Below are 15,124 nucleotides of genomic sequence, written 5' to 3' on the forward strand. Positions count from 1 at the left end.
ACAAAGTTTTACGTAGCTAAAACAAGCAAAAATATCCAATTTTGTTTTACCCATAATTTTTTCGTTTTAAATCCGTTTTGAGTGAATCAAATTGTTATGGTTTCATATTGAACCAAAGATTACTAATCTAAATAGAAAAATTATAGGTTTATAGTCAGAAATATATGTTACGAGTTATTTTTATAAGAGGTAGTCATTTCAGTCGAAAGAACGACGTCTTGATGACCATTTTGAAAAACATACTTCCACTTTGAGTTTAACCATGATTTTTGGATATAGTTTCATGTTCATAAGAAAAATCATTTTTCTATAAGAACAACTTTTAAATCAAAGTTTATCATAGTTTTTAATTATCTAACCCAAAACAGCCCCTGGTTTTACTACGACTGCGTATGTCCGGTTTTACGGTGTTCTTCGTGTTTCCAGGTTTTAAATCATTAAGTTAGCATATCATATAGATATATAAAATGTGTTTAGTTGATTTTGAAATTTAATTTAGAAGGATTAACTTTGTTTGCAAACAAGTTTAGAATTAACTAAACTATGTTCTAGTGATTACATGATATAATCTTCGAATAAGATAGTTTTATATATATGAATTGAATGATGTTATGAACATCATCACTACCTCAAGTATAGTAGGTAAACCTACTGGAAATGACAAGAATTGATCTATAGCTTCAAAGGATCTTGGATGGCTTGAAAGTTCTTGAAGTAGAATCATGACACGAAAACAAGTTCAAGTAAGATTTTCTACCCAAATTAAGATTGTTATAGTTATAGAAATTGAATCAAAGTTTGAATATGAGTATTACCTTGATTTAGAAAGATAACCTACTGTAAATAACAAGGATTTCTTGAGGTTGGATGATCACTTGAAATAGATTTGCAAGATTGAAAGTAAACTAGCAAACTTGAAAGTATTATCGAAGTGTTCTTGAAGTATTCTTCCTATGATGATTATAGCTTAATTCTTGAAGTAATTTTTAATGAAGATGATGATTAGTTTACTGGAAATTTCGTTCTTGAGAGTGTGTGTGTTTAGAGAGAATTAGAAAGAGAATTAGAAGTGAAATGGAGTGGGTGGTGAGTGGTTAAGGGTGAGTAGGTTAAAAGGAGTTCTTATTTTGTTTCCTTGCTCATAATTCATGCTAGTTGTCTAATTATTGGTTCCACATGTTTTTTGACTCATCAAGGGCTGCTAAGAGCTAAATTATTGTGTGTATATACCAATAGTATATACATCTAGAAGCTGTGTATTATACGAGTACGAATACGGTTGCATACAAGTAGGATTGTTGATGAAAATGAATGGAAACGTATTTGTAACCATTTTTGTTAAGTAGAAGTATTTTGATATGTGTATTGAAGTCTTTCAAAAGTGTACTAATATATCTTAATACATTACATGTATATACATTTTAACTGAGTCGTTAAGTCATCGTTAGTCGTTACATGTAAGTGTTGTTTTGAAACCTTTAAGTTAACGATCTCATTTAATGTGGTTAACACATTGTTTATTATATCTAATGAGATGTTAAATTATCATATTATCATGATAACATGGTTTATGAATATATATTAATATGATATATATATTAAAACATCGTTACAACGATAATCGTTACATATATAACTCGTTTCGAAATTCTTAAGTTAGTAGTCTTGTTTTACATATGTAGTTCATTGTTAATACTCTTAATGATATATTTAATTATCATTTTATCATGTTAAACACAGTGTATCAATATCTTAATATGATTCATATGTATTTAGTAAGACTTTGTTATAACGATAATCGTTATATATATATATATATATATATATATATATATATATATATATATATATATATATATATATATATATATATCTTTTCGAGTTTCTTAATTCAATAGTCTCATTTTTATGTATATAACTCATTGTTAATATACTTTGTGAGATACTTACTTATCAAATCTCATGTTATATATATATATATATATATATATATATATATATATATATATATATATATATATATATATATATTATCATGTAGTTTTTATAAGTTTTTAACGTTCGTGAATCGCCGGTCAACTTGGGTGGTCAATTATCTACATAAACTCATTTCAATTAATCAAGTCTTAACAAGTTTGATTGCTTAACATGTTGGAAACATTTAATCATATAAATATCAATTTCATTTAATATATATAAACATGAAAAAGTTCGGGTCACTACAAAAGTACAAACGGAGGTTAAGTGGTGGTGGGTGAAAAAGTTAAACGGGAGAAAAATTCAAGAGAGAGGTGATTTCCGGCGATTGCATGCTTCCATTGTATACTGAGGTTGCCGGTGACAGAAATTTTATTTTTTGGTAATTTTCTGGTCATTGGCGGTTTTAGGTGGATCTCGGTGGCCGGCAAGTGCTGGTTTTCATGAGTTGGTTTTTGTTGATGACCCTTTGCAGTTGCCGGCGGGAACCGGTTTCTGGGTCCATGGATTTGTAAATCCTTCAAAAATCGACGAAGATTTCTTAGCTTCTATTGGTTTGACTGCGTAATTGGTACTATTTAGTTGTAGCTACTTTGGTGTGTTCATACTTTTCCTATAGCCAAGTTCGTTTAGGAGGACTCGGAGTTGTTGCCGGCGTGTGTTGATTTAGTTTACCTCGGAAAATAGGACTCGGGTTTGGTGCTGCTGGAGTGCCCGGCATTTATATTTGTGTGCGGCTGTTGAATTGTAGTGCTTGCGGGGTTGAATACGGGCTCGGTTTTATGTTATATTTAGATTTAGGTTTGGTGGTTTTCGTTGTGTAGTCATTTTATTTTCAATATGCTCGTTATCTTTCAATCATTGTAATCGTCCTGTGTGTAGGACGATAAGGGCGAGCTCTTTCAATTTCAATCATTGTCATTTGTACGATCCACCGGATCTATACGATCTTTATATATATATATATATATATATATATATATATATATATATATATATATATATATATATATATATATATATATATATATATATATATATATATATATATATATATATATATATATATATAGTAACAATTTTGCCGGAAAAAAACTCCTTCATTTTTCTCACAAGACATACGAGGATTAAGCAACGATTGGGAGTGGGGATGGCAATGGCCACCCAATCCAGTGGATATCCACCCGATTTACCTGCTTCGTGATAGATATGAATGAACCTAAATGGATATGGATACGGATATGGATGAACCTAAATGGATATGGATATGGATATGGATGAAAAGTTTCATCCATGTATATATCCATTATCATCCGAAATACATATATAAATACATAAATATAGATAAATGCTTACATATTTACTAGTATAAATGTATTAACCGTTAAATGTAGATTCCAATTTCAACCTTATAATGAAATAACTATGATATTTTATAATAAAACACACGTATCTAACAAAATAAAGATACAAATTACATATTTAATTTTTCATAATTTATGTGTGATAATAAATTTAATAAATTGTGTTATATCTTCGATAAATATTACATATTCTTGTGGATAGATTTTAATTATGTCATCTTATATTTGTTTTCGTTATACTACGTTTTGTTTTTCATCGCATGTTCGGAAATATTATAACATTTTTTTAATATCCATTGGATATCCATTAACCCACTTAATCCATTGGATATGGATATGGATGGATGAACTGAAATTAAATGGATATTGATATGGATATGAATGAACAAAAACTAAATGGATATGGATATAGATACGTCATCACCCGATCCATATCCGATCCATTGCCATCCCTAATTGGGAGTGATCTAACACTTTCAAATACTTTCACAAATTCTAACAGAGAGTGGTATATTATCATAAACCCAATTGCAATTTGCAATATAACTCCAAAATGGTATGCATTCCATACACAAAACCAAGGTTGCAAAATTCTCTATTCGGGGATTAATCGGTCGGGACTTTAGAAGGATTAATCGAAAATTCGAGTATTAATTAGAGATTAATCGGATTGTACTGTATACATTTAAATATTAATTTTTAAAAGTTATGTGTGTAACTATATAAAAAACCACAGATATAAAGATAAATTTTAACATAGTTGTCTAAAATTGTTCATTTTGCTTCAATACTATAAAATTCTAGTTTAAATTAATGTTAGAATGTTAACCATTTTTTACTTTGACTGACATTGATTATCAAATTCGATTTTGATCCATCAATTGACGTTGACCGTTTAATTAAACGAATTTTTAGAAATTGAAATTGATTCCTCCTAAAAATGATTAATCGGGAATTAATCGGCGAGTAATCGGGTTTTTTACAACACTCCATAAAACCATTAATAAGTTGATAGTAGGTACGGTACGTAATATTATCTTATGATGATAGTATAGGAGTATTAGATAACACTACAGATTATGAAATTATTAATAAATATCAATATTTTTTATTATTTATTCTATTCTATCTATAGTTTCTATTAAAATTCTATAATGATAATGTTATCATTAGACTAATTTATTTGTTAAGAAAAAATCAAAAATAAAAAGAAAAAATTTAGGTCACTTAGATGATGTCATTAATCCTAAGTATTTTATAATTAAAAAAATTGTACTTATAGTAACTAATCATTTAATAACTTAAATAAATTATTACTCCATAATTTTCTATTACCCTTTAATTTTTATAATGTTGATGTCATTATTTTATATTAATATTAATATTAATTTTAATTAGAAATGATACAAAATAAAAATAAATATAAAGTTCTAAAATGATTATCTTATCATTTCACTAATTACACTTTAATTTTCATAATGACGATGTTTTTACTTTACATTAATATTGATTCTAATTGAAAAAGATACAAAATAATAACAAATAAATGTCGATAATATATGAATGATGATTTGGAAGGCAAAAATAATTAATAAAAAATCATTTAATATTTAATACGGTATTATTGTTTTATAAATGTACTCGGAGCATCTTCACCATATATTATCACAATTCTTTTTCTCAATATGTTCAAACCTTTACAACTATTTTTCTCGATCTTCACCATATTATCCAATAAAATTTTGTTTTCAAAAATTAGGCACAAACCTTCATGTCATTGTTAATGGTTTTTTCAAAGAATTATTCTCTTTTACGCATTGTTTGATGATGAAATTTATCACACCTTGAATGTTTTATTATTATATGTTTGTTAAACAACAAGAATCTGAAAATCAATAACATACGTCATATCATATTGTGACTATTTAAAATGAAGGTATATAGTATGATAGAATAATTCAAAAATAATCATGATTTATGCGAGGTTAAACCAGGTATTTTCAATCCCTCTTTTAATGTGAAATAAGTACCATTTATGACAAGAAAAATAGTAGTTGTAATGAAAATTAGAAGAATATGGTGGAGAATGAATGTAGTTCATTTATTCTGACCAAGTTAACAACGACAAGTTTCTTAGTCGAACTTTGTGGCCCCACTGGTCATTAAATCAAATGAATTTAGAATTTATATTTACTTAATACCTAAAATATATCATTATACTATTTCGTTTAAACAAACTCGTGATTTCACGGGTTATTTCACTAGTTATATTATAAAATATAAAGTAGAATTGAATGGACGGAAAAAGTGAACATCTGTAACATCCCGCCTTTTTTCCGTTTACTTTTCCGTTTAATTATTTAAAGTCCGTTATATGATTATAACATCCCTCATTAATACTCGTTTTAAAAATATCTCATTTAGGTAATTCACGCACCCGCAACCGAACTCGAGGGACTAAAATCGCCAAAGTATCAAAGAGGTGACTAGCTTTTTGACTAGTCAACCCACCTCCCCATTTTTCTTTTTCATTTCATTTCCATTTTCATTAAATACTTTCCAAATTTCTCTCAAATCTTCAAACAAGGAATCATCATCTATTTTCAATCGATCAAGCTTCAATCCAAACAAATTATATATTTGGAATCCGTGCAACTTCCTCTTCGATTCCATACCGACTTCATCAAGTTTGGGTAACTTTCTAAAATCACTAGATTTTGTGTTCTTGATATTTTGAACTTATAAAGTTGTTAATTAGTGTCTATGGCTCAAGTCTAACATGAATATATGATTTATATGCTCGATTTCTTTATTTGAAGTAACTAGCTTGAGTATGAACTTTGGTGTGTTTGATTTAGTGATTTGGTTGTTTGAATTTTGTTAAATGTCATAAATGCATGTATTAAATGTGTTCCTAGTATCACTAGCTTCAATTTGATGTGTAGTTTGTTTTAGAAAACTCCATAAACTTAATTATTGGTTTTGGTAGATTTGGGTTAGGGTTTGATGAACTTGAAATGGACTTTTGATGCTTTGAATGACATGAAATGTTATTTGTAAGTGTTAGGTTGTATTGTATGCTTGAACACCTTCGAAACGGCATATCATTCATGTAAATTGGTTACCGAATCATCGAATTTCATTTATGAACTTGAATGCATTTAATGAGGAGCTTTGAATGTGATTTTGGTTGTTGTAAAAGTAAATGTGATTGATGAAATGTGTTTAGTTGTCTTCCTTGTCAAAACACCTTTCCGATGATATAAGATACATGCTTTGGTTGTTTGCGGGTCATAAATGGTGATTGGTTGAAGTTAGGTTCGTGCATAAAACTTAAAAACTGCCAGAATTCTCTGCACAGGTAATGGCGCGGCGCGCCATATATCCGCGAGGCGCGCCAAAATGGGCTGTCCAATTTTGTCAATTTTTTGAAAAATGTTTGCTATGCTACGCACCTCCGATTCACATGTAACTTGTTCTAACATGCTCATATAGGATTAAAAACCTCAGAAAAATAGTTCGGGACCCGACCCGAACGTGTTGACTTTTTCATTGACTTTGACCGACCAAAGTTTGACTTTTTGTCAAACTTAACCAAATGATTATGCAATCTTTCTAACTTGTTTCTATACTTGTACCTTGCATGAAACTTGACAATTTGATTCACATGCTACATAATCGAGTCGTAACGAGCCATAGGACTAATTGAACACTTTGATCGACCGTGTTTACCAATATTGATACAAACCTATTTGTTTAGGTCAAGACTAGCATTCGTTCTTGCACACCTTTACTTGTTAAAGTACTTTTACCTACGTGCACTCAAGGTGAGATCATAGTCCCACTTTTTACTCTTTTGAACTTACTTTTGGGATGAGAAAACATAAACGCTTCTTTTAACTAAGTGAACACAAGTACATGAAAACAAACATTCTACATACGAGTTTAGAACGAAAATCCTCAATTCGGTTATCATTAGTTACACTTGACGGTGTAAGCGAGAACTTATGTTATATGGCCATATGGGTTTGACAAACCCTCATTCGGACGGTTCGCTACCGTTATTCGAATGAAATATATTTTCGGGAAACGGTGTATGTTCTAACACTATTGTGATGGGGTACTAAGGAAGGAAACGTTAAGCTTTGATAATTGGGTGCTCGTGAATATTAACTTTTAGAATGTATTACTATTTATCATTGATGCAAATCTTGTGGTTCGACTTACTTTTACTCACTTACTTACTTAAACCTATGATTTCACCAACGTTTTCGTTGACAGATTTCTATGTTTTTCTCAGGTCCTTGAACTTTAGGTGATACATGCTTTCGCTCGTTCTTTTTGATACTTGCTTTGGATATCGAGTATACTTGCATATTTGGAGCGTCTTTTGACTACTTTAAATTGTGTCGCACGTGTTTCATTTGTACTTTAAACATCGTTATGTACTAGTTATGGAAACTACTTTTGTAAACTTTGAAACATCCACACTTATGAAATTAATGCGACATATTTTCGGTCAAACTTTGTCTTAAAGACTTATGACCATGTAATGGAACCTACGTAGACGGCGTCGTCAAACATGATTTGGTCGGGTCACTACAGATGGTATCAGAGCATTGGTTGTAGGGATTTAGAGTTCATTGGTGTCAACCCCGAGTCATAGGGTACATTAGTGAGTCTATACTACAACCGGCATATAGACTTAAAGTAGGAATTACTTGACTACTTGTGCATTATACTCGAAAGTTTCTACTCATATCTACTCTTGTTTCATCTTAATCTCACGTTGTTTAATTTGATTGACGCGCCACCTTGACTTAGTGAAATAATGTCGAATGCACATATGAATTAGGGTAATATAATTTCCTGGATTATATTACGGTGACTCATATGAACGTTCCGACATTATGACACAAAGAATTTAAGGCGAGTTAAGGAAAATTTTTCTCTCTATCCTATTTCCATATCATGATTAGTATTATTGAAAATACTAATCAACGGTATTCTTGTGTTTTGAAGGAACAATGCCTCCTCGTCGTGTGCCATGCCATAAGACTCCCGAACAAGCTCTACAATGGATGATACCACCGCCGTGGATGCGGCCATGGCCGGTCACTCCTCCAACAACAACAATAACAACAACAACAACCAAGGGGCCGGTAACTCTAGCAAAGGGTGCTCCTACAAAGCTTTTATGGGGTGCAAACCTCACACTTATGATGGAACCGGGGGACCGGTTACTCTCACTCGATGGTTCGAACAAACGGAGGCCGTCTTTAGCATAAGCGGTTGTCAGGACTAACATAAGGTTAAGTACTTCACCCATACTCTCGCCGGTGTCGCTCTTACATGGTGGAACACCTATGTACAATCGGTGGGTACCGATGAAGCTCATGCCCTCTCTTGGGCCAATTTAAGGGAAAAGATGATTGTTGAATATTTCCCTCGCGAAGAGACCCGAAAGCTCGAACAAGAGCTAAGAACTTTGAAGGCGGTCGGAAACGACCTCAAGGCCTATAACCAACGCTTTGCCGAACTATCCTTGATGTGTCCTAATCTCGTGAACCCCGAATCTCAAAGGGTTGAACTCTATATGGATGGTCTTCCAAAGAGCATCAAACAAGGTGTGATGTCCTCCAAACCCGCTAATCACCAAGCCGCTTTTAACATGGCCCGCCAATTGATTGAAACGATTGATGAAATCGTAGTGCCGGCTCCTAAGGCCGAGGACAAATTGGGTGGCAACAAAAGGAAATGGGAAGCCACTCCATCAAGCAACTACAATAACAACACCTTCACCAAAAAGCCTTTCACCAACGACAGCAAGAAAGGTTATGCCGGAACTCAATCTTTTTGCAACAAATGTCACAAGCACCACTCGGGTGAGTGTGGCAAGCTAATTTGCCACCGGTGCCAAGGAGTTGGTCATAGGGCCAACAATTGCACAAGTGCCGCCCCCGTCGCTCTAAAAGGGCCCAATCCTCCAAAAACGGTCACTTGTTACGAATGTGGCTAAACAGGCCATTATAGGAATGAATGCCCGAAGAAGAAGGCCGACCCCAACACACGCGGCCGAGCCTTCAACATTAACACCGAGGAAGCCCGGGATGACAATGAACTAGTCACAGGTACGTTTCTTATCAACAACACTTATGTTACTTGTTTATTCGATTCGGGTGCCGATAAGAGTTTTATATCCAAGACTTTGACTCATTCTTTTAACACTCCACCACTTCCACTAGATACCACTTATACCATTGAAGTGGCCAACATGAAACTATTGAGTGCCGACACATATTACCGGGGGTGTACATTAAACATTTTGGGTAATGAGTTTGAAATTGACTTGATACCCATGGAACTAGGAAGCTTTGATGTAATAATCGGTATGAATTGGTTAGCCAAAACGAAATCTCACATCCTTTGTGATCTTAACACAATCCGAATTCCTATCGAGAATGGTGAACCTTTGATTGTTTATGGCGATAAGAGTTGCACCGAACTCAACCTCGTTTCGTGCCTTAAAGTTAGAAAACTACTCCGTAAGGGTTGTTTTGTGATCCTTGCCCACGTTAAGAAAGTCGAGTCCGATGATAAGCATATCGATGATGTGCCAATTGTTAGTGACTTTTTCGATGTATTTCCCGATGAATTGCCGGGTCTTCCACCTCATCGACCGGTTGAATTCCAAATCGATCTTATTCCGGGAGCTGCACCCGTAGCACGTGCACCATATAGACTTGCTCCATCCGAAATGCAAGAATTTCAAAGTCAAATCTAAGAACTACTTGATCGTGGTTTTATCCAACCTAGCCATTCACCATGGGGCGCTCCGATTTTGTTCGTTAAGAAGAAAGACGGATCCCTACGAATGTGCATTGATTATCGTGAACTAAACAAATTGACGGTTAAGAATCGATATCGTCTTCCTCGCATTGATGACCTCTTTGGTCAATTACAAGGGTCTTGTGTATATTCGAAAATCGATCTCCGTTCGGGTTATCATCAATTAAGGGTTAAGGGGGAAGATGTCTCCAAAACCGCTTTTCGGACTCGTTATGGTAGTTATGAATTTCTTGTCATACCATTTGGTCTCACTAAAGCACCGGCGGTGTTCATGGATCTTATGAACCGCGTGTGCAAACCGTATCTTGATAAATTCGTTATTGTGTTCATCGATGACATCTTGGTCTACTCTAAAAGCGAAGAATAGCACGAACAACATCTCCAACTTGTGCTTGAACTCTTGAGACAAGAACGACTCTATGCTAAATTCTCCAAGTGTGAATTTTGGTTGAAGGAAGTTCAATTTCTTGGTCATGTTGTAAGTGATCAAGGTATTAAAGTTGATCCATCAAAAATCGAAGCCATTAGTAAATGGGAGACTCCTACTACTCCTACTCACATTCGTCAATTTTTGGGTCTCGCCGGATACTATCGTAGATTCATCAAAGATTTCTGTTTGGTCGCTCGTCCTCTAACCGCGTTAACTCATAAGGGAAGAAAATTCGTTTGGACAACCGAACAAGAACCCGCATTTCAAATCTTGAAAACGAAGCTAACCACCGCTCCTATCTTGTCACTTCCAGAAGGTAACGATGATTTTGTTGTGTATTGCGACACCTCGAAACATGGTGTTGGGTATGTGTTGATGCAACGAACGAAAGTCATTGCTTATGCTTCTCGACAACTCAAAATTCATGAACGAAACTACACGACACATGATCTCGAACTCGCAGCCATTGTCTTTGCACTTAAAATGTGGAGACACTATCTTTATGGAACCAAGAGTACTATCTTTACCGATCACAAAAGTCTCCAACGCATCTTCGATCAAAAGCAACTAAACATGAGACAACGACGGTGGATTGAAACCTTAAACGATTATGATTGCGAGCTTCGTTACCATCCCGGAAAGGCAAATGTAGTAGCCGATGCCTTAAGTCAAAAAGAAAGAGCGGTACCTCTTCGTGTCCGAGCTTTAAACATCACCATCCACACCAACCTTAATAGCCAAATTCGGGTAGCCCAAGATGAGGCTCTCAAGGATGAAAATGTTTCACACGAGCTCTTAAACATTCTCATCTCTCGATTCGAAGTTAGGGAGACCGGACTTCGATATTTTGCCGGAAGGATTTAGGTGCCTAGATATGGGGACCTACGAAGCCTTATTTTAGATGAAGCCCATAAGTCACGATACTCGATTCACCCCGGTGCCAATAAGATGTACCACGACCTTAAAGAACAATATTGGTGGCCGAACATCAAAAGGGACGTAGCTACTTATGTTGCCAAGTGTTTGCCATGTTCCAAAGTCAAAGCCGAACACCAAAGACCGTCAGGGTTACTTCAACAACCTGAAATCCCGCAATGGAAGTGGGAAAGAATAACAATGGATTTTATCACCAAGCTACCAATAACGACGGGCGGTTATAACACTATTTGGGTTATTGTTGATCGTCTCACCAAATCCGCACACTTCCTCACCATGAAAGAAACCGACAAAATGGAGAAACTGGCACAACTTTACATTAAGGAGATCGTAGCCCGACACGGTGTACCGTTATCGATTAAGGAGAAACTGACTACCTCTTTAGTAATTGACATGTAACTTAAATTTTCCGACTATAAACCTATACTTTTTCTGGTTGGATTCTTAAATTAGAATTCAATATGAAACCATAGCAATTTGATTCACTCAAAATGGATCTAAAATGAAGAAGTTATGGGTAAAACAAGATTGGATATTTTTGATCTTTTTAGCTACGGGAAATGTTTAACAAATCTATACAAATCATATCCTAGCTAACTTATATTGTATTATACATGTATTCTAATATATTATGTAATCTTGGGATACCATAGACACGTATGCAAATGTTTTGACATATCATATCGACCCATGTATATATATTATTTGGAACAACCATAGACACTCTATATGCAGTAATGTTGGAGTTAGCTATACAGGGTTGAGGTTGATTCCAAAAATATATATAATTTGAGTTGTGATCTAGCCTGAGACGTGTAGACATGAGCACCACATATCATCCTCAAACCGATGGACAAAGCGAACGCACAATCCAAACTTTGGAGGACATGTTACGAGCTTGCGTTGTCGACTTTGGAAAAGCTTGGGATAAGCACTTGCCTCTCGCCGAATTCTCCTACAACAATAGTTATCACGCGAGTATTAACGCCGCACCATTCGAAGCTTTATATGGCCGAAAATGTCGTTCTCCTCTTTGTTGGGCCGAAGTAGGCGACACACAAATCACCGGACCCGAACTCATTCACGAAACCACCGAGAAAATCGTTCAAATCCGAGATAGGCTTAGGACGGCCTGAAGTCATCAAAAGTGCTATACCGACAAACGAAGCAACGACCTCAAATTTCAATTCGGTGACCGAATAATGTTAAAAGTCGCGCCTTGGAAAGGTGTAATCTGTTTTGGGAAACGCGGGAAGCTAAATCCAAGGTATATTGGTCCTTTCGAAATCTTGAAGCGTATTGGAACCGTTGCTTATCATTTAGATCTTCCACCTCAATTGAACTCCGTTCATCCTACCTTCCATGTATCTAACTTGAAAAAGTGTCTTGCCGAACCCGATATCGTCATCCCTCTCGAGGAACTTACTATTGATGACAAACTTCATTTTGTGGAGGAACCGGTTGAAATTGTGGACACCTCCGTCAAGACATTGAAACAAAGCAGAATTTTGATTGTTAAAGTCCGTTGGAACGCCAAAAGGGGACTCGAGTTTACTTGAGAAAGGCAAGATCAAATGCAAAAGAAATACCCTCACTTGTTCCAGGTTCTGGAAACGCAAGATTCCGAGGAAGAAACAACGACTACTACGCCTACTTAAATTTCGGGACGAAATTTCTTTTAAGGAGTAGGTAATGTAACATCCCGCCTTTTTCCGTTTAGTTATTTAAAGTCCGTTATATTATTATAACATCCCTCATTAATACTCGTTTTAAAAATATCTCATTTAGGTAATTCACGCACCCGCAACCGAACTCGAGGGACTAAAATTGCCAAAGTATCAAAGAGGTGACTAGCTTTTTGACTAGTCAACCCACCTCCCCATTTTTCTTTTTCATTTCATTTCCATTTTCATTAAATACTTTCCAAATTTCTCTCAAATCTTCAAACAAGGAATCATCATCTATTTTCAATCGATCAAGCTTCAATCCAAACAAATTATATATTCGAAATCCTTGCAACTTCCTCTTCGATTCCATACCGACTTCAGCAAGTTTGGGTAACTTTCTAAAATCACTAGATTTTGTGTTCTTGATATTTTGAACATATAAAGTTGTTAATTAGTGTCTATGGCTCAAGTCTAACATGAATATATGATTTATATGCTCGATTTCGTTATTTGAAGTAACTAGCTTGAGTATGAACTTTGGTGTGTTTGATTTGGTGATTTGGTTGTTTGAATATTGTTAAATGTCATAAATGCATGTATTAAATGTGTTCCTAGTATCACTAGCTTCAATTTTATGTGTTGGTTGTTTTAGAAAACTCCATAAACTTGATTATTGGTTTTGGTAGATTCGAGTTAGGGTTTGATGAACTTGAAATGGACTTTTGATGCTTTGAATGACATGAAATGTTATTTGTAAGTGTTAGGTTGTATTGTATGCTTGAACACCTTCGAAACGGCATATCATTCATGTAAATTGGTTGCCGAATCATCGAATTTCATTTATGAACTTGAATGCATTTAATGAGGAGCTTTGAATGTGATTTTGGTTGTTGTAAAAGTAAATGTGATTGATGAAATATGTTTAGTTGTCTTCCTTGTCAAAACACCTTTCTGATGATATAAGATACATGCTTTGGTTGTTTGCGGGTCATAAATGGTGATTGGTTAAAGTTAGGTTCGTGCATAAAACTTAAAAACTGCCAGAATTCTCTGCACATGTAATGGCGCGGCGCGCCATATACCCGCGCGGCGCGCCAAAGTGGGCTGTCCAATTTTGTCAATATTTGAAAAATGTTTGCTATGCTACGCACCTCCGATTCACATGTAACTTGTTCTAACATGCTCATATAGGATTAAAAACCTCAGAAAAATAGTTCGGGACCCGACCCGAACGTGCTGACTTTTTCGTTGACTTTGACCGACCAAAGTTTGACTTTTTGTCAAACTTAACCAAATGATTATGCAATTTTCTAACTTGTTTCTATACTTGTACCTTGCATGAAACTTGACAATTTGATTCACATGCTACATAATCGAGTCGTAACGAGCCATAGGACTAATTGAACACTTTGATCGACCGTGTTTACCAATATTGATACAAACCTATTTGTTTAGGTCAAGACTAGCATTCGTTCTTGCACACGTTTACTTGTTGAAGTACTTTTACCTACGTGCACTCAAGGTGAGATCATAGTCCCACCTTTTACTCTTTTGAACTTACTTTTGGGATGAGAAAACATAAACGCTTCTTTTAACTAAGTGAACACAAGTACATGAAAATAAACATTCTACATACGAGTTTAGAACGAAAATTCTCAATTATGTTATCATTAGTTACACTTGACGGTGTAAGCGAGAACTTATGTTATATGGCCATATGGGTTTGACAAACCCTCATTCGGACGGTTCTCTACCGTTATTCGGATGAAATATATTTTCGAGAAACGGTGTATGTTCTAACACTATTGTGATGGGGTACTAAGGAAGGAAACATTAAGCTTTGATAATTGGGTGCTCGTGAATATTAACTTTTAGAATGTATTACTATTTATCATTGATGC

The sequence above is a fragment of the Rutidosis leptorrhynchoides genome, chromosome 3, assembly GCF_046630445.1.
Source record: "Rutidosis leptorrhynchoides isolate AG116_Rl617_1_P2 chromosome 3, CSIRO_AGI_Rlap_v1, whole genome shotgun sequence".
Classification (NCBI taxonomy): domain Eukaryota; kingdom Viridiplantae; phylum Streptophyta; class Magnoliopsida; order Asterales; family Asteraceae; genus Rutidosis; species Rutidosis leptorrhynchoides.